The 23506-nt window shown below is 38.2% G+C and overlaps 2 protein-coding genes across 6 annotated transcripts in view; one reads left to right on the forward strand and one right to left on the reverse strand.

Annotated features, from left to right (window-relative positions):
- The window catches only part of AMMECR1 (AMMECR nuclear protein 1), a 241904-nt gene that overhangs the window by 157708 nt on the left and 60690 nt on the right, over nt 1-23506 (reverse strand). The gene's annotated exons all lie outside the window — the stretch shown is intronic.
- The window catches only part of RTL9 (retrotransposon Gag like 9), a 97370-nt gene continuing 77593 nt past the window's right edge, over nt 3730-23506 (forward strand). Inside the window, exon 1 of the mRNA XM_017968427.5 lies at nt 3730-3852. The gene's annotated coding sequence lies outside the window, so the exon portion shown is untranslated. The remainder of the gene's footprint in view (nt 3853-23506) is intronic.

Here is a 23506-nt window from a genome sequence, read left to right on the forward strand (position 1 = left end):
AAACAACCTGATTAAAAAATAGGCAAGGCAGGAGTTTAAGACCAGCCTGGCCAACAAAGCAAGAACCCTGTCTCTACACATTTTTTTTTAATTAGCAAGATGTGGTGATGCATGCCTGTAGTCCTAGCTACTCAGGTTGCTGAGGTGGGAGGATCACCTGAGCCTGGAGGCTAGAGATTGCAATGAGCTGTAATTGTACCACTGCACTTCAGCCTGGGCAACAGAGCAAAACCTTGTCTCTAAATATTTTTTAAAAATTTAAAAACATGGGCAAAGGATTTGGAAAGACATTTCTTAAAAGATGTGAATTGCTGACAGATATGTGAAAAAATGCTCAACATCTATAGTTATCAGGGAAATCCAACTTAAAACCACAATGAGGTATCATCTGTTAAAATGGCCATTATCAAAAAGATAAGTGATAAGTGTTGGTGAGAATATGGTGAAAAGGGAACCCTTGCACATTGTTGGTTGGAAGGTGAATTAGTATAACCATTTGGAAAATAGTATAAAGGTTCTTCAAAAAACTAAAAATAGAATTACTGTATGATACAGCAATGTCACTTCTGGATATAAATCCAAAGAAATTAAAATCAATATGTCAGAGATATCTGCACTCCCATGTTCATTTTAGTATTATTCACAATAGCCAAGATGCAGAAGCAACCCAAGTGTCCATAAACAGATGAATGCATAAAGAAAATATGATACCTATACACAATGGAATACTATATGGCCTTAAAACAGAAGAAAATTCTATCATTCAAAACAATGTGGATGGAACTAGAAGATATTGTGCTAAGTGAAAGAAGCCAAGCACAGGGAGACAAATATTGTGTGATTGCCTATGTGAAATCTTAAAAAGTGGAGCTAATAGAAACCAAGAACAGAAAGGTGGTTACCAGAGGTTAGTGGGGAGGAGGAGAGTTGGGGAAAGGGAAGATGTTGATTAAATTATATAAAGTTTCTGTGAGACTGGAGGAATAACTTTTTTTTTTTTGAGAGCAAGTTCCACTCTGTCACCCGTAAGGTTAGGGGCTCAATAATAATAGAAATTTATCAAGTGCTTACTATGTTCCAAGCTCTGGGATCAGCATTTTATTTTATTTTAAGACAGAGTCTCACTCTCTCTGTCACCCATGGTAGAGTGCAGTGGCATGATCTCAGCTCACTGCAACCTCTGCCTCCTGGGTTCAAGCGAGTCTTCTGCCATAGCCTCTGGAGTAGCTGGGATTACAGGCATATGCCACCACACCCAGCTGATTTTCATATTTCTTTTAGTGGATACGGGATTTCACCATGTTGGCCAGGCTGCTCTCAAACTCCTGACCTCAGGTGATTCACCTGCCTTGGCCTCCCAAAGTGCTGGGGTTACAGCTGTGAGCCACCCTGCCTGGCCAACTGGAGGAATAACTTTTAGTGATGTATTGCACTGCATGGCAACCACAGTTAATAATAATATATTGTATATTTCAAAATTGCCAAAAGAATAGCTTTTTAATGTTCTTACCTCAAAAGAATGATAAATTAGTGAGGTAATAGATATGTTCATTAACTTGACTGAATCTTTCTATAATTTATACATAGATCGAAACATCACATTGTACCTCATGTATATACACCATTATCATTTGTCAATTAAAAATAATTTTGAAAGGAAAAATAATATTTTATATGTATTATCGTATTTAACTTCCACATCAACCTTATGACATATATTATTATCCTCATTTTACAGATGAAATAACTAAAGCTCAGAGAAGTGAAGTTACTTGCCTGAGGTTACATAGCTAGCAAGAGAGTGAAAGGAAAATGGAAACACTTCTCTCTGATTTTCAAGTCTGTGTACCTAACTACTACCTTATAAATTTTGCATTCTTATGTTAAAATATTGAAATGAGTAGCTCAATGAATTTAGCATCTATTTTTAAGTATTTTTAAGAATTACTTTTCAAAATTGTTTGTTACTTTGGCTATAAATCATTAGTCTGAATTTTGCAAATAGAAAAATGAGAATTGAGTACACATTACCATAGATCTATTAGTATAGATCACACATGTACATGAAATTTAACACTATTTTTGAAAGATATAAATGAAAATTTATTTAAAATTTTAGATAATACATGGGAGAATCAACTATTTGGTGGACCTCCAAAGTAATGTAGGAACATCTAATATGTTTAATAGAAAGTGTCATTATATATACATATATATGTATGTGTATATATATATGTATATATACATATAATCAGAAAGAAATAACAACTTCATACATCTTATAAATTGTGCCTTTTTACACTTTTCAAAATTATTTCAACTTTTACTTGATTAGAACCATTGGAGAGACTGATTCCTCGATATGAAATGCAAGCACACTCATTAGTGATCATGATCAAGGCCAAATGGCCAAACAGTTTCTGCCAGCAAACTATTAGCTTTGATGACAGATGTGTAAACCAAAAATAATTAAATTATTTGGTAATGATTCTTCCTTGCTGTAGACATTAAATAATAGATCTTTAGGCATGAAATATATTTAATACAGTTAGTAGATATTGTTACATTTTCAAAGCTGGGTGAAGCTTATATTCTTACTGAGTACAGTTCTCCAACTGATGTGTCAAGGATGATGCTTGTATAACTATAGGAGGGAAATCCTCTGTGATTAATACATGGATACATGGAGGAGAAAATACTATGCTCTTCCCTGTGTGTTCAGGGGATGTTTCTACACACCCACATTGTGTGGGAGGCAGAGTGATTATACTTTCCCTTCTTGGATTTCTTCTCAAGGCAAGACCCTGACATCATCCTCCAAATGCGTGTTCCAATTCTCTCACAGCAAGGGTGCTTACGAGACTCACTTGGATAACTTTTGCAAAATATACTTGCCTGGGCCTCTGCCTCCCCATTGGCGATTTGTTTCATGAGGAGTATCATTTCTAGGGTAAAGCAAGGATTTTGAAAAAAAAAATTGTCTTTGCCCTTTTATGAGAAGAATTACATTTAATGAAATTAAAAATAAAAATAAGTGATTTTGATGTTCACCCTAGGCTTAGAGGACCTCTGCTGTCTTTGAGGCATTCACAGACATACAGAAATCTGAAGCATACTTAGAGTTGCTGGTTCTTTCTCTGTAACTCTTGAACTGGGCACAAACCTCAAATGGAGTGTAAAATACAGAGTGTTGTCAACTTATCACTCCAAGAATATTTTTTTTGCACCTTTTTAGTTTGGAAGGGTCAAATTGAGATGATAGAGGGACAGTGGATGAGAGTTATAGTGCTATTAAATTACATTCTATAGTTGGGAAAATTGAGACTCATAATCCTAGGAATTATTAATTGTAAGAGCAAACACTTTCGGAGTGCATACCACATGCCAGGCCCTATACTGAATGCATCATGTCCGTTTTCTCATTTGATCCTGACAACCACCTGTGAGGCCTCATTTTATAGACAAGCAAGCTGAGGCTGACAAATCCAAGGTCACCCGGTTGGTCATTTACAGAGTCCTGATTCAAATTCTGTTTTGTATGATTACAAAGTCAGTGCTCAAAAAGATTAGATTATACTGTCTTTATTTGGTTCTGGGAGTTTATGGAATTCACTCCTATCTATTCTCACAAGAAACTCTATTGGGTTTTGAAAAAGGCTGAAGAATTGAAAAGAAACTTTGTAGGCTGGGAAACATACTGTCCTTTGAGCAGTTAGATAGGCTAAGCTCAGAGGACTGGGCTCTGGAATGTAGAAAGGAGACGTGCCCACTGGAGAGCAAGTCAGAACTTTTGTGAGCCCTGCTCCAAGTCCCAGGACAAAGTGCCAGCCATGAGGATTGGAGTACTGCCTGGTAAGGAAGAGATCATTGTTTTATCTAATACTTTCTTCTATAATGTTCTATATGCTAGGCACTGGTCTGCACGGCTCTAAGCACTTTATAAATATTAACTTCTTTACATCTTATGACACTTCCCTGGAAATAGGCAGGGAAAATACCCCCATAATATGTATGGGTAAACTGAAGTTCAGAGATGTTAAATAATTTGTCTAAAGTCACATAGCTGGTTAAACGCCAGAGCCAGGCTTTGAACCTAGGCAGTCTGGATCTAGTGGCTGTGTTATTACTGCTTCGCAATCAAGAAACTTCATTTTTCTTTCTTCTGTGTTTATCAACCTTTCTCAATAACTCCTGGGCAAGTCTACTTTGCTAGAAAATTTCCCTTACCCCTTTGGCTTTTTCTTTTTTCATCCATGAATCCTGTAATGTTTTCTGCAGCTTCTTTGAGCTCATTCTTTATCCTCCACACTGCCTCCTTTGGCATTACTCATGAACGACATAGTCTTTCCATCTGCCAAATATTTTTTCCATAAATTATCCCATCTCAACTTGGGAAGTCACAATGGGAAGTATTGTTCCTATTTTGTGAATGAGGCAACTAAGGCAAGCAAGTTTCCTGAAGTCTCACGCAACCATCTATTGGCAAACTGGACTAGAATCCAGATATTCTGCTTCTGAATCCAATGTTCTTGTCCATTGCACCATCTGATAGAATTTAATTCTCTGTTCATCATTAATCTATTTGCTTACTCTTAAATAAATAAATAAATTCGTAAATAAATACTGAGTGCCTTACTGTATGCTAAGACACTGGGTGCAAAAGTAAGTATAAAAATCATTGCTCTTAAGCAACAGACAACACAATGAGATAAAGTCTCATCATAAACAACTGAATAGCAGCAAATATATGAAGTGCCAAATGAGTGGTCTGGTCACATCATACAAGAAATTTGAGGTTGGGTATATAGCACCAAAGATTGCTTTATCAAAAAGATGAGACTTGCACTTGGCCTAGAAGGGTACTTAGAACTTAAGAGAAGGAACAGTGCTTTCCAAGCTGTGGGATTGGAGTGCATTAAAGCAGTCCTTCACAACTTTTACTGTTTGATGGCACACAGAGAAAAGCATAGTATTTGTAAAGCACACTAGTGTGAATGGAGGAAGCAGTTTGACATCCAGAGGTAAACATCCTAGGAGTTTCAACAGCACTGTCTCTGGGCTCAGTTTAGGACAGAGGAGAAATCTCATAGCCTCAGACACTTGCAGTATGCTTGGGAAGGTCTGCACTAGGTATTGGGGCACACTGTGGTCATGGTAGGTATAAGAACCACTGACAAGGCCACAGGGATGAAATGAAGGGAATTTCTAGAAAAGCCATAGTAGATACCATTGGAAAGAAAAGTTATGGCCAAATGATGAAGGGCTTTTGAATTTTATTCTGCAGACCTGCAGAATAGATAGGCAGAATATAGATAGCACTGTTTTAGAAAGATTCCCCTGGTTTCCATATGGAAGTTTAACCAGAGGGAAGAAGAGTAGTCAAGAGGCTATTATCATTGTCCAGGTGGGAGGTGATGTTATCTTGAACTAGACTGATAGTAATAGAGGCAGAGAATTGTGGGCAGAATTGAGTTATATTTTGGAGGTAAAAATGTCAGGGTTTGGTAATGGAGAGTTTAAGAAAGGAAGGTGATGGGGATTTAAAAGATTCAAGTTTGAGCAAACACCTATGAGTAGCAATGCCATTCTCTAAGACAGAGAGCCCAGGAGAAGTAGAAGATTTTTTTGGAGGGGAGGGATAAATGAGATGACGAGTTTCAAGTTGACATTTGGAGGCAGGTAAATCAGTTAAGAGGCTATTATAAAAGCCAGGTAAGACGAGGTGGATTCCTGGACTAGAATGGTAGCAGTGGGAATGGAAGGAAAATGCTGAGTTGAGAGACATTATATAGAAAGAATTGATAGGTTTTTGTCATGGACTAATTTCTGGAGTTGAAAAGTAGAGGAAGGCTTAAAGCCTAAGATCTCTTTTGTCCCTTATCTTCTTAGTGATGCTCTCATCTTCATGGCTTAATATACTATCTATTTGCTAATGAGTTACAAATTTGTATCTCCATACTTTTATGCCCAACTGCCTGCTGGACATATCAACTTGCATGCCTAATAGGTATCTCAAACTTACCATGTTCAAAACTGCCCCTGCCCACAACCCCCAACAAAACCTGCTGCACTTACCACCTCAATAAATACCAATTTTATTTTTCCAGTTGCTCAGGCAGAAGACCTAGGAATCAATCTTGATTTTTCTTTCACATCCTACATTTATTTGATCAGCAAATCTTATTGGTTCTACCTTCAGAATATATCTAGAATCTGACCAGTTTTTCACTGCTACTATCCTGGTTTATGGCACAGTGATCTGCTCCCGGGATTATATTGCACTAGCCTCCCAATTGTTATCCTTGCTCCTGTTTTGCCACCATCACTCAAGTCTATTATTCTCTCACTGTTTTTTGGAACCAGACTAATTTTATTACGTGAAAGTCAGATCATGTCACACCTCTGCTCAAAACTTCTCCAATGGCTTCCCATCTGACACTCAGTAACAACAAAACTCCTTACAATGGCCCACAATGTTGTATACAACCCATATATTGACATACTCATGTCCTTCAGGTGTTGGATCAAATATCCTCTACTTGGTAGAATCTTCTCTGACTACCATGTTTAGTATCGCAAGTGCTTTCTCACCATTCCCTGTATGCCTTCTATGTTTTATTTCTTTATTCTTTGAATACTACTAGCTGTTATATGTTTATCTATTTATTTGTTTATCATCTATCTCCTTCTGCTAGAACAGGGGCTGGAAAACTTTCTGTAAAGGGCCAGATAATAAATATTTTAGGCTTTGTGGGCCACATAGTCTTTAACACAACTACCTATCTCCAACACTGTTATACACAAGCTGCCATAGATGAGCATGGCTGTGTTCTAATAAAACAATATTTACCAAAACAGGGGCTGGCTAGATTTGTCACATGGGCCGTAGTATACTGATCCCTGCTAGAATGTAAATTCCAGGAGGGCAAGGACCTTTGTTTACTTCTTTATCTCCAATATCTAGAAAAGTACCTGGCACATAGTAGGCACATGATATATTTTACTGAATGAATGAATCAGTGGGAGATTGGAGGGCTATGGAATAAAATATATATAAAACAGAGCCACTGATGGTGCAGAATCTTGAGCAAAATCTAGCTTTGGCTAGGTTTGCAGCATATCAATTTTCTTTCCTTCTTTCTCCCTCATCCCTACACTAACACTTAAGCTTGTCATATAAAGTAAAAGTTGCTTTCATCGCCTGTGCAACTCTCTCGATGTGTGAAGTTTCATCTGACTTCCTTTAATGTTGTCATTTGTCTATTTAATCCTCCTGACTCAGACTCCCTCTAATAACAATAACTCAAGTACTCTGTTCTAAGACCAGAATGCCGAAATCAGTATTTTTAATTAATTTGAAACAACTGCCAGCAATAGCTTCTATTGACAACTCTACACTGTTTAACACTTAATCATATTCTGAAGTACTCTCAGAAGTTAGGCAACCATTGCTGTTATAATATGAGATGATACTTTCCTTCCATGCATTCAGTGTGAATGGTTTGTTTTGCAAAACTTCAGCTTTCATGTATTCCTAATGGCAAGGATCACATGGTAGGAAATATGATAAATGAAGTATTTATCAGCTCTTACTGACTATTCTTTCTTACTTTCCTGTATCTCTTACAGGCACTAAAGATATCCTGTGGTTATATGTCTTCCTATTGAAAATGCACATTCAATCATTCATTATTTCATATAGTCTTCCACACATTGCTAACATTTACCAAATATTCACTATGTATGTGGTATCATGCTGGGGGCTTTATATATATACATATATGTGTGTGTGTGTGTGTATATATATATGTTATATATATATATAATATACATATATATAAATTCATTTAATTCTTATAAAACACCTAAGTGATAGATGCTATCATCTGAGGTAGCAAAGGCTGAAGTAATTTGCTTGAGGCCCCACAAACAGCAGAAAAGGAAGCTAGCATTTCAACCAAGGTTTGCCTAAATCCAGAGCCAAGATTTATCCATTGTTTTTCATAACTTCAACAAATATTCACCATATGCCATGCAGCACACTAGGCAGTACCTGAAAGATGAATAGGGCGTGATCTCCCTGGCCTTCCAGAGGTAACACTAGTTGGGGATATGTCAGTGGGAATGGAGTGTCAGATACAGAAACTAAGGAATTTTCTGTTTACAAAAAGGTGGGTGAGAAAGCGGACACAGCATTATGAATTTGTGGAGTTCTGAAAAATGGACAGAGGGCTACAGACTGAAAGGGAATAGGGCCCCCACTCTAGAATTAAGGTCAACCGATAGGGTAGAAACATGCCACTCTCAGAGGCTTAAGCTGACAAATTGCCCACTGTAGAAATGAGATTGGCTGCCCACAGGAAAGTATTTACTGATAGATAAGGGACCTCCCTATGTGTCATTAAGAAGTAATACTCTAAAATGTAATCAGTGGAAAACACTACTGTAGCCTTGGAAATGTTATGGCTGGGAAAGTCCGTAATAACTAAGAAGGGGTTCATGATATTGTGACATGTACAAACAAGTTATTTGACCATTAGAGAAAAAAAATAATTAGAAAGAGAAGTTGCTTTTCTTACTCTGTGTGCTGGCCTACTGTTACATTTATTGGCTTTCTGATACGGTGATGGGTGGATGGATGAGACTGAATACACTACATGTCTCCATCTTCTTAGATCATCCCACACCATATACTACCTCTTCACTCACCAGTAACAACAGTCACCATACAATAAGTGCCTACACTGAGCCAAACACTTGACATAAATTATCTCATTTAATCTTCAAACTAACTCTATGATCTCATAGAGTTCTAATATTAGTTCCATTTTCAAATGACAGAACTGAGGTTCAGAGAGGTTATGTGACTTAAGCCCATAAAATGAAATGAGTGGTATATTAGTTTCTTGTGACTGCTGTAACAAACTGCCACAAACTTGGTGGCTTAAAACAGCAGCAATTTATACTCTCACAGTTCTGAAAGCCAGAAGTTCAAAATCAAGGTGTTGGCAGGGCCACGCTCCCTACAAAAGCTCTAGCGGGGATTCTGTTCCTTGCCTCTTCCTAGTGGTTCCATATATTGCTTGGCTTGTGGTAGCATCACTCCAATCCCTCCCTCTGTCTTCAGATGGGCTTCTCCCTTGTCTCTGTGCCCTGTCGCTTATAAGGACACTTATCATTGGATTTAGAGCCCACCTTAATCCAGGATGATCTCATGTAGAGATCCTTATCTTACATACATCAGTCAAGAGTCGTATTCTAAATAAGTTCACATTTTGCGGTTCCAGTTGGATGTAACTTTTGAGGGTGGGGGACACAATTCAACCCACTACATGTAGCCTAACTGGGACTCTAGCCTATCTGACTCCAAAATTCTAGCCCTTTCCACTAACTAAAGGCTGCTCCCACCAAACAAAGCTTTTTGTCTTTACTTTGTTTCCTAAGTTGATTTCCTACTGAGATTTATCAAGATGAATTAATAAATTGAGATTTTGGCTTCCAAAATATTGTCTTATAAATTTAGGTTGTATGAAGTTTGTCCCATAGAGCCTGATCAATCCCTGGTAAAACAGACAAAATTGAGTTTTGGAACCTGTGAACTGTGATTGGATCCTGAATAGGACCAAAGTCCATTTAGAGTATAAGCATTCCACAGCCTACCAGCCATACTCATTTCTTTACTATATATGCGACCATAATATAATGGGATAGCACAATATTCTGAGTCTACAGAAGAATGTCTAATCACCTAAGAGCTTACAGGGGGAATTTTTGTGCACCTTAATATTATATTCCAGAAATATTTCTTGTAGTGCCTACTGTATTTGTTCCTGAGCCTCAGCTCCGTGCATCAAGCCACAGGGAAGGAGATGTCTCTAGGAGTTCATTATCACATTAAGACAAGGATTCTGTAGAAAAATGGAAATCTAGAAAGAGTAGGGACTTCCTGTGCCTCTACATCAGTGTCTTTGTAGGGTAATTGCCATAGCTGACCAGTTGACACTGGCCTGCTCACACCTTAATTATGAATAGAATATTCCCAGGAATGTGTTTCTCAGATTGTGGTCAGTTTGTGGGCTGCCTATTGTGGTGGTCCACTGAGTGACACCTGGGGAGCTTGTTTAAAATGTCAGTTTCCTGGTCTTTATAACAGACTTACTGAGTTAGGATATCTGAAGATAGGGTCAGGAGCCTGTATTTTAAAACAACATTCTGGAATAATTCTGATAAACATTCAAGTTTGAGAACCATTGCCTTCTGGTGAAATCAGGCTTCCATGACATTGAATCACAGATTAAACTCCAAATGTTCATTTGCAACTCCAGCCAATAATCACTTCCCATATTGCATTCTTGCAGCATGATCTGTGTACTTTAGTTCATGTGACAATATCATTTCATATGGCTTAATTTAAATGAAAGCAAAGGCAGTTATGGCAAGATTTCTTAATCTTGCTCTCCTGAGACAATTTACGTACTAACTTTTGAGGAGAATGCAACAACCTCTAATATCTTAAATTGCTCTCTAAGTTTCCTTTTGGCTCCAGCATTCTGATTCTATGAATGATCCTAGGGCTTCAAATCTGTTTGTACAAAACACATTGCTTGTTACAGACTAAACCTATTTTCATTCTTCCAGGCAACAAGTTTCTGAAGAAAACTGGTTGCTCATGATCTTGCTGGGTGTTTTCTAATAACATACCTTCTCACAATATTATTGCAAAGAGTGAGCGAGGTGATATATGCAAAGTGCCAAGTATAGTGCCTGACACAAGGAAGTGGTTAGTAAACATGAATGCTGTTTCCAGTGCGCTGTGACAATACTATCTCTTGAATTATTGAAAATATAGGCCAGGCACAGTGGCTCATGTCTGTAATCCCAGCACTTTGGGAGGCTAATGCAGGCAGATGACCTGAGGTTGGGAGTTTGAGACCAATCTTACTAACATGGAGAAACCCCGTCTTTACTAAAAATACAAAAATTAGCTAAGCATGGTAATGCATGCCTGTAATCCCAGCTACTCAGGAGGCTGAGGCAGGAGAATCACTTGAATCCGGGAGACAGAGGTTGCAGTGAGCCAATATCACGCCATTGCACTCCAGCCTAGGCAACAAGAGCAAAACTCCATCATATATATATATATATGGGAACTAGATAGAACCCAAATCTCTGCAGACTGGCTTAGCTGCAGAATTGTGAGATGGCCTGGGGAGGATATGTATTGGTTCCTGCCATGCATATTGTCTTGGAGAAAAGCTTTTGTGACGCTGGCCCAACAAAGGTTTTGTCCCAAAAGTCATCTTCCAATCCCCAACATGCTTCCTAAACTAGCATTTCTCAAAATGTATTCCATGGAGTACTAGTTTCTGAGAATGGATGAGAATGGATGTTGATAGTATTACATAAAGAGCTCCAAGAACAAGCAATGTTACAAACCACTCGATTAGTCAAATGTGGTTTCGTGGCTGCGAGAATATTCAGAGTCCTTAATAGGGCAACAGGTAATGTGAATCCCCAAGAACTAATGGGGTATACTTGATTTAAAAAAATTTTGTGATCTCACTCACAGGTTTGGTGGTGAGGGACTAGTGGTTCTGAGAAATGCAATTATGAGAACATTACTCCAAAGTGACTAGTGACTTACTTGCTAACAAAGTGACTTGCTAACAAGAATGGACACTTTTCAGCCCTTATATTATAAAAGTTAAGAGAGCAATTATGTGCTAAACTATAGAGTTCTGTTCCTCAGCCCCCTAGTGTCTCCATTTTCTTCTTTGCTAAGCTTAGTTTCTATATCCATCCTTAAAGTCACTCTTCAGCATACATGCTAGCTTCCCTTGGCTCTCTCTGCTTTCATAGGATTTGAATAACAGACATCCAATCCTTGTTAAATCTTACTCTCTTTATTCCAAACCTGCCCCAGCAGCTGAATGAGATTGGATAAAAGCCTATAACTGTGCTAACCAGTCTTGCTTTAGATTCATGACCACTAACTTCAAATGGTCCCTTAGTACTATCTGCTAATTTCACTACATTTCTTTTATCCACTCATTCTTGAATGCTTCTGGATGGCTGTTTTACATCTTTCCTTTTCTCAAACTTCCAACACTTCTTTCTGCATTTTCCCTTTCAGCTGCTGACCTTGCTTCCTATTTTACTGAGAAAAATAGAAGCTATCAGAAAATAACTCCCACCAACCTATTTGTATTTGTATCCACACACTCTGCCTTCCCTCTTGTCACTGTGAGTGAACTGTCTGAGATTCCACTGAATGCTGACTCCTCTACTTATGCACTAAATTTTATTTCTTTTTGTCTAATCAAGGTTATTACTCAAGTCATTCACCCTTCCCTCATGACATCAATTTTTCTCTCATCAAATCAACATCTTCAATGTTTTTTTAAAAAATCTGTTCCCTTCATGTTAGCCATAGCCCTATTTCTCTCCTCCTCAGAGCAAAAATTCTGAAATGAGTCGTCTCCGCTCATTAGTTCCAATTTCTCTCCTCTCATTTTCTCTTGAATCCTCTCCAATCAGGCTTTTGCCATCATCACTTCACCAAAATGATTCATATCAAGGTCAATAATATCTCCTCAGTGTTCAATTCAATGGGCATTTTGCTCTTCTCATTTTTTCCACCAACCGTGGCATTTGACACAGCTTATCATTCTCTCCTTGAACACTTTTTTTTCCACTTGGCTTCTGGGACACCACACAATTCTTGGCTCTCTTTCTACTTCACTAGCTACTATTTCTTAATATCCTTTACAGGTATGTCTTCATTTTCCTGAAAACTAGGTTGTCTGATTGGCATCTTGACTTGAAATTATCCAAGGTCAAAGTGACTATTTTCCTTATACCTGCTTCTCCCACAGCCTTCTTTACAAGTTCTTCTGGTTGTTTAGGACAAAGCCTTGGAGAATGCTTTGACTCACCTTTTCTCACACTCCAGATCCTATCTATTAGCAACACTTTCAGCTGAATAGTTCAAAATGTATTTATTTATTTATTTAGCGACAGCTTCTCATACTGTTACCCAGGCTGGAATGGAGTGGCACAACCATAGCTCACTATAACTTCAGACACCTGGGCTCAAGCCACCCTCCCACCTCAGATTCCCCAGTACTTGGGACTACAGGTACTCAACACAGGGCCTAGCTAATTTTTTTTTAAACTTTTTTTTTTTTTTTTTTTTTTGTAGAAACAAAGGTCTTGCTTTATTGCCAAGGCTGGTCTTGAACTTCTGGCCTAAAGTTATTTTCCCACCTCGGCCTCTCAAAGTTTTGAGATTACAGGTGTGAGCCACTTCACCTGGCCTAAACGTATATTTAGAATCTGAACACTTCTCTATTGCTACAATCTTAATCCAAGCCAGCATCATTTCTTACTTGGATCATTACAAAATCCATTAAACATATAAATCAGATCATGTTATGCTTCTGCTCAAAACCGTCCATGGCCTTTTATATTGTTCACAATAAAAGCCAAAGTCTTTAGAATGACCTAAACACTCTACATGATCTGCCTTCATTCTCATTACCTCTCTGGCCTTATGCCCTGCCCCTCTCCCTTTTGATTACTGAGCCCAGCCATATGGCCTACTTACTGTTTCTCAGATATACCAAGGAAACTCCCAGAGGTCCATTGCTTTTCCCTCTAACTAGGATGTTTCGTCCTCATAGAGCACCATGCTTACTCATTTGCTTCTTTCAAATTTCAGTACAAATGACACTTTATCAGTGATATTTTCTGTACCATCTTATTTAAACATTGCCATACTCTGCATGCTTTTTGCCACTTTACCCTGCTTTATTGTTTCTCCATAATACTTGTCATTTTCTGATATATTAATATTGATTTGTTTGTTTACTGTCTATCTTCACCATTAGAATGTAAGCTTCAGGAAGGCTTTGATTTTATTTTGTTGCTGCTGTATCCCCAGTGTGTAATGTGGTGCCTGGCACATAATAGGTGCTCAATAAATGTCAAATTATTATAATAAAGAATGATTCCAAGTGCAATAGGAGTTCCAAGATTCCTGGCATCTTCAGATGGACACAGATAGCTCTCATCATCTACAGCAATCTCCCTCCCAGTGCCAAACTCTGTGACACTGCATGTCTGGTAGTGAGTTTAGTCTTTACATGAGGACTTCCAGGAAGTTTCATACATTCTTAAGAAAATGCTCCATTATTGAAGCTATTTAATTCCTAAAAAGATCTTTGCCTAGGGTCCTTTTCTGTTACATAATATTTTTACAATAGGTATTAAGTGGACATAATACAAAGTACCAAATGTTCAAAGAGCAAGTAGTGAAAAGTGTATTCTACCACCTCCCACTGCCACCAACTTATTCCAATCCATCCACATTTTTAACTGAAATTATAGCACAGTTGTTTAAAAAGCAGAAGTTAGATGATGTCTCTCCTCTGCTAACATCAGCCTGGGGCATGTCATCACACTCAAAGTAAGAGCTAGAGTTTCCCTCTGCCCCCAGCCACCAAGGTCCCTTCCTAGAGGCAACCACTTTACTAGTTTATTGTAAAATTTTCTAGAAATAGCATATATATTATTCACACATCTCTGTGTGTATAATTCACTTTTAAGCTGTACATACTATTTTGTGTATTTCTTTTTTCTTACATCATTCTACCTCATTCTTTTTAATGGCTATAATTGTATTAATTATGGCTACTGTATTCTCCACAGATTCTTAGTCTGGAGTCCATGTATAGGTTTCATTGAGTCTATGAATCTCCTGAAATTGCATGTTGACACTTGTGTGCATGTGTACATTTACATCTTTTAGCAGAGCAGGCCCATATCTTTGATCAGATTGAAAGGAATTTGAGACCCAAAATGAGTAAGAACCACTAAACTGATTCTGAATCTGCCTTCCTGAAACATCTACCCTTTAGCCCTAATTCCAGTTTGGAGCAGTTCTGTCAGAACCTGGTACAGAGAGGACATACAACAAATAATTTGTGAAATGGATGAAGGGACAACATAAAATGAATCTATTCTCTCTCCCTCTTTTTTTTTTTTTTTTTGAGATGGAGTTTCACTCTTGTTGCCCAGGCTGGAGTGCAGTGGTTGCAATCTCGGCTCACTGCAAACTCTGACTCCCAGGTTCAAGTGATTCTCCTGCCTCAGCCTCCCCAGTAGCTAGGATTACAGGCACCTGCCACCAGGCCCAGCTAATTTTTGTATTTTTAGTAGAGACGGGGTTTCACCATGTTGGCCAGGCTGGTCACAAACTCCTTACCTCAGGTGATCTACCGGCTTCGACCTCCCAAAGTGCTGGGATTACAAGCACAAGCAACCTCTGCACCCAGCCTATTCTCTCTTCTTTATATTAGCTTTGGTTAGCCTGAGGAAACTATCGTATTCTAAGTCATCCCTTTTCTATATTTTCTTTCTTTCTTTCTTTCTTTCTTTCTTTCTTTCTTTCTTTCTTTCTTCCTTCCTTCCTTCCTTCCTTCCTTTTCCTTCCTTCCTTCCTTCCTTCCTTCCTTCCTTCCTTCCTTCCTTCCTTCCTTCCTTCCTTCTTTCTTTCTTTCTTTTTTTAAGACAGGGTTTCACCATGTTGGTCAGGCTAGTCTTGAACTCCTGACCTCAGGTGATCCGCCCGCCTTGGCCTCCAAAGTTCTTGGATTACAGGCGTGAGCCACCATGCCCGGCCTAAGTCATCCCTTTTCTAAAGTTATGACTGAATTTTCTTAACCTTTCCTAGTTTGGCATGGTTTCCAAACCTGTAGGCTTTCCCTCCCCAGACATGCTCTAATGTGGGTTTCTTTCTTCTTTAAATGCCATCGGGGCAAGTTGATAATTGTAAAAGGTCTTCACCTTTTACAGATCAGATGTGGGACAATGGCAAATGGTTGGACCTGTGGAGTCCACTTGGCTAAAATATTCACATTCAAACTCACATATAACACATACATCAATAATCAAACCAAAAATATTTCAGGCCAGTTTTGGACTATGGGCAGGAAGCTTGTAAATCTAAAAAATTTGAAACTTGTACAGTTTGCTGATACTCCTTTCACATCTTCTACATTCTATCAGTTCACTTTCGTCCTCCCCATAGGCCTGATAATTTAATCACACTAAGGTAGTATCTGCATCTCAAATACCCCTTAAGATTCCTTGCTATTATTCCTTTGCCAATATGGCTCTCTCTGTATAAAATGCCTTCGTGGAATATTGTCTATTTTTCCCTCAAGATCCACTTTTAAAAATAGACTTTATTTTTTAGAGCAATTTTAGGTTAACAGCAAAATTGAGGGAAACATACAACGAGTTCTCACATAGCCCCTAAAGATCCAGTTTTCACCCTTCTCCATCCTTTTTCTGTACCCCCAAGACTGACCTGGAGAGATTGCATTTAAAAAAAATACTTTTAGTTATTGTGGGTACATAATAGGTGTATATATTTTTGGGGTACATGAGATGTGATACAAGCATGGCAATGTGAAATAAGCATATCATGAAGAATGGGGTATCCATCCCCTCAAGCATTTACTCATTAAGTCACAAACAATCCAATTACAGTCCTTAAGTTATTTTTAGATGTACAGTTATCACTGGCTATAGTCACCCTCCTGTGCTATCAAATATTAGATCTTATTCATTCTTTCTATTTTTTGTACCCATTGACCATCCCCATCTCTCCTTAGCCTCCCACTGCCTTCTTAGCCTCTGGTAACTGTACGAATTGGCTTCCTTGTCCTCCGAATTCTTCTTGTATAAGGCCAATGTAAGGCACTAGCAGGGACTGGAAAGAAAGGTTAAAGTCTGGGTATTTATTATCCTGGCTCCTTCTTTATAAGTGGGTGCAGATTGGCTGAATCCTGTTGGAAGGATCTGCTGTGAGCCCCAGACTTCTTTGGTGGTCATCTTCTATAGCTAGGGCTACTCTGTCTAGGTTCTGGTTAACTGCTATCTCCCCTTGGCTCTTCAGGTCTCAGGGTGGTAAGGGCTCCCGAGGGTGCTTCAACATCCTTTTTGCTTTCCCTTAACGATGCTTACACTGTTATAAACAGACCCACTCATTAAACTCCCCTTACTTCCCTGTTGAATATGCCCTCTGTTTCCTACTAGATCCTTGACTGTTACAAATGCCTTCAACTCCCTTGTTTACTTGGTGTATTTCCCATTGTTAAGGTCCCAGCTCCTGGGACAATGCGGCACATTCCTAGACATCACTCCCGCTGAGAAAGTAGGCTATTCCCCTACCTCCTTGAGAACATTTCTTACAGTACTCTGTGTTTAGATCTTGGGCTTCTTATCATTGGGAATGAAGCTTATTTATTCATCATTGTTTTCTCAGCTCCTTGCCAAGTAGATGTTTGGTAAGTGTTGGTTATTTTTTTTACTTTGTGAGGAGGATATAAAATCAAGGAAGGAGGGTATTTGTGTTTTATTTATTTCAAATTATTTAATTTTTAAAAGAAGTGCCTATACATTATTTTTTAAAAGTGAAAATGAAAATACAATGTAGTAAAAGTGGCACTGTCCTTCACATCCATGCTAGAAGTAACAGTGTTAATGGTTTGTGTTGTGCATCCTTCCAGTATCTTTTTATGCACATAAAGGCTTAAGTTTGTATACAGAAAATGTAGACTCATATATTTCTCTGCTCCTTTTTTTTTAACAACACACCTGTCTTTCTATATCAGCCCATGTAAGTATACAGACCTACTTCATTATGTTTTATGGCTGCATTATATTTCATTTTATGAATGTACCATAATTTATTTAACAAATCCTGTATTATTAGTTTATCTGATATTTTAACTGTTAAAGGCAACATAGCTTAAAACACAGAGACATATTGGATCAAATTTAAGCACAAAAATATATGGCTGAACTCCAGAAGCAAGAAAGGAAAACTGTCAGATTCCGGAGACAAAAGAAAACTCACAGTCACAGCAATGAGCATAAATTGAAATTTCACCACTCATAAGAAAAATGACACCAGGTATATTCCTTAAAGGATGAGGTTACAAGTCCTCTGTAGGGCTTAGAATTGAGTTAGAATTGTGCTTCCTGCATAAAACAATGAGTAGAAGGATGCTGCCCCATTTATGATTTAAAATCAGATTTCCCAAACAGCCAGAGGAGCAATAAAAGCTCTTATTTAGTATTTACTGTGTGCCAAGCATTGTTCTACATGTTTTACATGCATTTATTTATTAAACCATCACAGAACCCTATGATATTAGGTGGTATTATAAACCCCATTTTGTAAGTAGGGAATACAACATTTAAGTAACTTGCTTAAGGTCACACAGCTGGAAAGTGGCAGATCTAAATTTCAGATTCAGGCATCCTGACTCCAGGACCCATGCCTGTAAGTAACTGTGCTATACTGCTTCTCTATAAACAGGATGTAGGTCATCTTCCTTAGGATGATGTGGAAATAAACTCACAAAAGGAGTTTAAAACTCTAAACCTGAGCTGCACACCAGTATGAAACCAAAATTTCACTACCCACATAATGCAGAATCCCTGGGGTGAGAACTTAACATAAAACCTGGCTCAGAGCCAGGAACACAATAAAACTCTGGCAGAGGCAAATGAAAAACTGCCTGTAGACCCACCTCCATAACTCAGAGTCCAATTCTTACAGAAGGGTTCTTACAGAAAACAACTCCTGCAGAAGATAAGCTGACATGCAAAAAAATGATAAAGCACATCAGGAAATTGACTGGAATGAGTTAGTGAGTATATACAAGAAATGGGAGAATTATGTCTCAAGGAACTACAGATAATACAGTTATCTGAAAGGACTTTATTTTTGGGGGTTTTCCCTTTTTTTCATAGCCTACGTGTACAAAGAACTTTAAAATGTTGTATGTTTGAAGGTTTCAAGATATAAAAAGGGAAAATAATACATAAAGCATGAGCACAACTTTTCTCTGTCTGTGTATACCAAATAAATAGTCCAGAAATGAAGAATACAGAAAATTTGGGATGAATATTGTAAGATTTTAGTTCTAGCCCAAATGAAATGTTTAAAAAGCCAATTGACAGGTTAAACTACTAAAAAGATATGAGTGAAGAGAGAACAAATAGAATAACAATAGGGCTGAGATAATCATAGAATATAGCATGGTACTATAAAAATGCTAAATATGAAAGGGAAAGTAGAAGACACACATGATAGAACAAGAAACTCCACATTATCTAATGTAAACTCCAGAAAAAAATAGGAAGAGATAATGTTCAAAGAGAAATAGCTGAAACTGAACAGGATATTAGTCTTCAGATTAAAACCATGTACCTAGTTCTAAGCAGAATAAAGACCAATTCATACCCTGTAGATGCAACATGGTGAAACTATAGAACATTAGAGATAAAATGAAAAATCTTGAAACCTACTATACACAAACAATACTGCAAAATATTCTTTATAATAGATTCCTAAATGTGGAATTTCTGGGCCAGGGGATATGCTCATTAAAAAAATGGTGAATATGTTTGAAATGAATGAGTGCATGAATTAATGAGTCTAGTGGTATTTCTCTCAATCTAGGCATATATTTATTTTAGTACCACCTGAGATTGCATCCCCCAGGTATCTATTTATTTATATATTTGCAACTGCATCACCACTATGAATTGCTAGTGAGCATAAGGCCAATTAAAATCCCCAGGACTTTTTCAAATGAAAGACTGTCAAATGAGGTCCTTTTTAACATGTACTTAGGTAATTAATTTTTAATAGTTAGAAGTAGGGTTATTAAGATATTGGTGTGATCATCGAGAGCTAGAGCCGTTAAATAAGGCTTCATAAAGGAAACAGGACTCAGGCTGAGTAGAATTTATTTTCGGTGGAGGGTGCAAAGGACAGCTTCTATGTTTGTGGGATAGAGGTAAGAAGAGTGATAAGTTGCATGAATAGACCATAGGATAGGAAATGATCTTGGGGTGGATATGTGGAGGATGGGTGAGTAAAAAGATAAGGTTCAAGGGAAGGGGTGGGACAAGATTAGGGAGGGCCTAGAAAACCAGGGAGAGTGTCTGGATTTGATATCATACATGGGCAATTGGAAGTCCCTTTAGCCTTTTAAAAGGAAATTTTATATTATCTCACGGGCCAAAGAAAGGTTAACTAACCCAGGAAGGAACAAGGAGGCTGGGTGAAGTAATACAGGCCCCTAGTTCTCCTATTTCTGGGTTACTGAATAGGTTATATAGTAAGTAGTCAAGCTTAGCAAACAGCCCAGGGACGTTAGAGTGACTTGATGTTAAACTGCCTGACTAGTGAGAACTAAGTGTAATAAAACAAATTTCAAGACTAAAAATGGTATTTAGGCAGAATAGTCTACTAACAAATTCAGGATGCTTTAGAACTGAGTGGGAAATTATAAGAAAGTTGCTGGATGCAGTGGAACACGAGCTAGAATGAGACAGTGGAATATATACTGAAATGAGTAACAGGAAACCTTAGTTCTAGTCCCAGCTCTATCCCTACTAACCACACAACCTTGTGCAGATTACTTAAACACTGAGACTAGTTTCCTCCTCTGCAAACAACCTAGAATACAAATTCTAGAGGGTGATAACCAGATCTGCTGTGTTCCTCATTGTATCTCTAGTCCCTGGTACAGGGCCTAGCACATAGTAGGGGCTCAGTAAATATTGGATTAAAAGGTGAATGAATGAATGAGAGCCTGCTCTGCCTGCCTCACAGTTACATGAATTTCAAACGAAATCAGTAATGGGAAAATATTACATGAACTTAAAACACTGAGTAATCCAATGGTAAAATACTACAGCTACTACTCAGAATTACTTTTTTAAAAATTAAATTAGAATATTATTTGTAGCACTTTAAGGGTGAAATCATAAGTGGGCTAATGATTTGAAGTTTTCTTAGCATGGAAAGTAAGAAGAACAGGAAAAATATAAGACATTTTGAGTGAGGTTAAAGAACACATCAGGATCTGTGTTCTGAACCATGTTCTGTCATTCGCATTCAATGTGCTCATGGTAGGGCTAATATTGATGTCAGTTATGGTTACAGTTCATTGACTACCTGCAATACACTATGTTCTGTCTCTCTTAAAAAAAGAAAAAAAAAACAGAAAAACCTTCAAAGGAGGTAGTAGTATTCTCATTTTAGTGATGTGGAAACTGAGATTCAGAAAGCTTAGATGACTTGCTTAAAACCATGGTAAGGAGATTGCAGAACCAGACATTTTCTCCCAAATCTTTTTGTCTTTGAAGCCAGTGGGAAAAAACTGCAGATAAATAGATTTATTTACACCGTAAGGATGCCTTTGCTAAGAGACAGCAATTCAAAGATGGAACGGGCTGCCTCCTGAGCTAATGAGTCTCTCATCACTAGCAACAGGATCGCTATATAATTTGCAGGGGCCAGTGGAAAACGAAATGGCCTTATGCCCATGAAGCTGGCCTTGACTGGAAGTTTGCAAGCAGAACTTAGCCTGCCTCCAGACAAGAATGTCAGAGTGAGGCATCAACATGAGCTGACACACAGGACCAGATGTCCTTAATCTGAGACTCTGTGACTCTATTCTATTAGATCAAATGGGTAAAGGGAGCATCCCAAGGTGGCTGACATGACACCTTAGAGACTTCAGATGAGAGAGAAATCTGCAAGAGGACTCAGAGAGAGCCACGGTGCTATGATCATCTGGGGCACTGAAAACATGCTTTGCCCTATGAGGCAGCACCAACACTCAGAGGAAAACGAAAAAGAAACTCTTTTAGTGGAAGTGAAGTGTAATGAAAAGAATTACACAGATGTGAGTTCAAATCCTGGCTTTGCCACTTACTAGCTAGCTATTTGCCTTTGAACAAATAACTTAAACAAACCTCCTGGAGACTGTTCTGTCATCTAGAATATGATGATAGTACCTGCTTTGCAGGGGTGTGGGGAAGGATGCAAGTGTATCTGGCACTGGGTAAGCCCTCCATAAAGGTTAACTGTTGGTTGTGTTTTTAAACTGTTGGGAGTGGGGATGTTATGACATGTCTTGAGTCATTTGCCTTTCCTTGAGCACTTAATGGACCAGTAGTCAAATTTTCCAGAGCCACCTAGGGGCATGGAAACCCTATTCCACTTCTAGTGCTGCTAACTATAGTACTGCAGTGGTGGTAGGCAGTGGGTGAAGTGAAGTGGGACTACTAGCAGATAGTAATAACAGTAAACTTTTCAGGAGAACAGGGCCCTCAGGGTTTTCCCCTAGCCTTGAAGATACTCACAAAAGATAACTGCTTATGTCCAACCTTGGAATCCTGCTAGGGGAGTGTTTTACCCACAAGGATGTTTCATGAGATCAGGACTAACAATAAAATTCACTCTTGCCCAGTAGAGCTATATGCATTAGTCACTAGTAATAGCAACAACCTTAATATCTTTATATTTGTCTGCAAACCCCACTGTGTCACCTCTTTAAAATTCTGTGAAATGGCCAAAATAGCAAAACACAGATACCTACAGTTTTCCAGGAAATTCAGTGTCCCTTACGCAACACAGAAAGAATGGTATGATAACTAAGGCAACATTGCAGTAAATCACTGAATTTCTTGGCTTCTTTTTTTTCTTTAATAATGAAAAGCACCCCAATCAAACTATTAATTAACTTGGAAAAGGCTGGAACCATTATGTACTAGTCCTCGCCCATGTCCATGTGCTGCACAGTATTTTCTTACTCAGGACTGGTGGAACATTTCTTTTGCTTTTGTTTGAAAAGCTACTTTTTATTTGGCCTTGGGCTGCTATCATAACTTCTCTTTTCACTAGATTGCATAAGCCATACATCTGCACACATTTTTTATTTGTACAGGGAGTTTGAATTTTAATATCTACCTCCATCTCAAAAGCCTCTCCTCTTTTGTCTTTTCATTTAAGATCCTGATTTCCTTGTGGACATTCATTTTGAAATCTTACATAAATCTTACATTGTTGTGCCCATTTTTTGGCTACAAGGCTCAGCTTTGGGGCTATAAATGTGAAATATTTCCATCATAACCTATCTTTGGGTATAGAGACGTCCTTAATGTTGGAGGGAGGAATGAAGTAGGTCATGGAAGTCCATTGAATAATTACTTATTTTAATAGATGTTTATTTTCATTCACATCTCTCCCTCCACTCCATCCCTTGGGCCAGTACCCTAGATCAGCTCTTCATCCACTCTCTCCTTGACTGTTGCGATAGTCTCATAAGCAGCCACTCCACATCCAATCTCCCAATATCCAAAGTATCCTAAACACAGCTACTAGTCATCTCTCTAAATCCCAGCTTTTGGCAAGAGATCCTAAAAGTCTCCTTTTTGCTTAATGAGGAATGTAGCAGCTCCTCATCCTTGCATTCGAAGCTCTCTCTGTTTATATGTTTGCTTATCTTTCTTTTCCACCTTCTTTCTCATTACTCATCTGCACATAGCTTTAACTTCTGCCAAATGACCATTCTGTGTTTTCAAAGTGCACCCTATACTTTGGGCATCAGTGTTTCTTCCACCTGGAATT

Source organism: Callithrix jacchus, chromosome X, assembly GCF_049354715.1.
Source record: "Callithrix jacchus isolate 240 chromosome X, calJac240_pri, whole genome shotgun sequence".
Taxonomy (NCBI): Eukaryota; Metazoa; Chordata; class Mammalia; order Primates; family Cebidae; genus Callithrix; species Callithrix jacchus.